This window comes from Penaeus chinensis, chromosome 26 (genome assembly GCF_019202785.1).
Source record: "Penaeus chinensis breed Huanghai No. 1 chromosome 26, ASM1920278v2, whole genome shotgun sequence".
In the NCBI taxonomy this organism is placed as follows: Eukaryota; Metazoa; Arthropoda; class Malacostraca; order Decapoda; family Penaeidae; genus Penaeus; species Penaeus chinensis.
Genome location: NC_061844.1, coordinates 13,144,603 through 13,147,195, shown reverse-complemented (window position 1 = coordinate 13,147,195; position 2,593 = coordinate 13,144,603). Strand labels below are relative to the sequence as shown.

General features: G+C 43.3%; 1 long non-coding RNA gene across 1 annotated transcript in view; it reads left to right on the top strand.

The window, feature by feature from the left end:
- LOC125039208 overlaps positions 1–1,702 on the top strand; it is an 83,871-nt gene extending 82,169 nt beyond the window's left edge. Inside the window, exon 3 of the long non-coding RNA XR_007116107.1 lies at positions 1,604–1,702. This is a non-coding gene — a long non-coding RNA (uncharacterized LOC125039208). The remainder of the gene's footprint in view (positions 1–1,603) is intronic.
- The last annotated feature ends 891 nt before the right edge of the window (positions 1,703–2,593 follow it).

The following is a 2,593-nucleotide window of genomic DNA, read 5'->3' as shown; positions in this document are numbered from 1 at the left end:
GGGGCCCCTTTTTTTTTTAGTTCCCTATTGTAATTCTTTATTTCTTTCTACGTTATTTTTTTCTCTTTTTTATTAATCTATTTAGTTTTTGTTATATTTATTATCCTTTTTTATTTCTTTTTTTTTTTTTACCTGGGTCTCATTACGGAGTTCGTGGGGTTTATTTTTCGAAGAACACAACAAGACATGGTCCTGCCTTTAACGACGTGATGTCTTGTGTTTTCCTAACGAGGGACATCGGATGGGAGGGTAGAAGAGAGGGAGGGAGGGAGGGAGGGAGGGAGGGAGGAGGAAGGAAAAAAGGAAGGAAGGAAGGGAAGGAGGGAGGAAGGAAGGGAAAAAGGAAGGGAGGGAGAGAGGGAGGGAGAAATGGAGGGAGGAAGGGAGAGAGGGAGGGAGAAATGGAAGGAGGAATGGCGAGAGGGAGGAATAGGAGGGGAGAAGGAAAAAGGAAGGAAGGGAAGGAGGAAGAGAGATGAGGGCGGGAGGAGGGAGGAAGGAAGGAAGGAAGGGAGGGAGGGAAGGAGGGAGGAAGGAAAAGGGAAGGGAGGAGGGAAGGAAGGAGGGAAGGAAGGAGGGGGGGAGGAAAGAACAAGGTTATAGAAAGACAGGTGGAGGGAGGGAGGATGGAGGGACGGGACGGAGATGGAAAGGTAGGGAAGGGAAAGCCGAAGGGAGAATGGAAGGGAGGAAGAGTGGGAGCTGGAGAAGGAAGGAGTGAGGAAGAGAGGGGACGAGATGAAGGGAGGAAGGGGGGAAGGACAGAAGAAAAGAGGAAAAGGGAGAAGGGAAGAGAGTAGAGGGGGAATGAAGACAATAAAAGAGAAGACAGACGTAATTTGTCTTGTTTCTCCTCTCTTTCTGTCTCCCATCTGCCCTTTTTTACTCCTTTCTATTACTCCCACTCCATACATTCATCGTCTACCCCTTCTTCACTGTCTACCTATCTCTGTCTTCGTAAATGTCTTCTACTCACATATTTATATATCAACAGTCGTTATCTCTTGTCTGTTTTGTTTGTTTGTTTGCTTTTGTTTTTCAAACAAATTAAACCAATGCATTTTTTTCGATTTGCCGATTTAGATGAATCCCTCTGCATGCACTTGCAAATATACCACATGACACATCTAAGTTAACCCTTTAAACACATGGAATAAACCCCTTATACTCATCAAACCAAGCTCTTTAAACACATGAAAAAACAACAATAAACACCCAACTAAACTCTTTATTCACAAAAATAAACCTCCATATATGCATCGAATCAAACCCTTTAAACAGAAGAAATAATTGTGTGTGTTTAAAGACTTTAGTTTAGCGAGTATAAGGGAGTTATACTCACTAAACTAAACCCTTTCAATACACAAACATAGGCCACACGAATAAACACCGTCACACATACACGAAATAACTTCTTTACACACACACGAAATAACTTCTTTACACACACACGAAATAACTTCTTTACACACACACGAAATAACTTCTTTACACACACACACACACACACACACACACACACACACACACACACACCGAACGAACCTCACGCCGCCGACACATAACCTCCTAATAACTTAGCCCTGTGTCCTTCCCCCTCCAGGAGGCAGTTACGCTGGGCTTCCGGGTCCGAACTTCGTGGATCACATCGAGAACGTGACGGAGACGGCAGGGAGCAATGCCGTTCTCACCTGCACCGTGGAACGCCTCAGAGGGTATAAGGTGAGTTCGTGTTATTTTTTGGAACGTTTAAAGTGCTGTTGTAAGGACTATGGGCTTTAGTCGATTTCAATTCGTTTTATTTTGTTTTATTGTTGTTGTTGTAGTCTTAATTGGAGGATATCAGCTATAGGTATATTTCTTTAAAGCAAGTTGTTTATAAATACTCCATTACGAACTATGTCAATAAAGTATTATAGCGACTGCATATTAAGTGAAACTCTTACCCCACAATTAAGTCTTTGATGCACTATCATTTTATCATTTCGAACAAACCATAAATTAAAAACAATAGCCAATCTCTTCACCGCATGGTGGTTGATTGGTATTCCTGTGCAACTATCCGCAATGGTTAGTTGTCGATTGATCTATGAAGCCATTTAAATACAAGAAAAATCATTTGTAAAATTTCACATCCTCTGAGAGGCGTCAAAGAATGGCTGCCTCCACAGTCCATCCCTTCTATTCGTCCCTGCGATGTTTGATGGCGAGCTAGCTAGTCAGCGATAGATCTGTCATTCTGATCTGTTTATCGGATCTTTCAATCGTTAGGCTCATCTATTCTTCTCGGTCTGCCAATCTTGCGAGCGTTTGTGCCTTCGTGAGAGCTTAAGTGCGTTCGATGCGTGTCCAGATATCACTACCTGACTCTACAGATCGGACAGACGTCCAAATCCTTACTTCGATCTAATCTAATAACGTTTGTGAGTGAGTTAGTACACATCTTGAATTAGTTACTAATACTTTACCTGCCTGGTACCGGCTCTACCCACCTCCCACCCGCCTTCGGGCACACTCGTTTCACCCACTCCTCTATCCAAACCACTGGTGGCGGTGATTGGGGGTCATAGTCGACTCTACAGGAATGACTCCT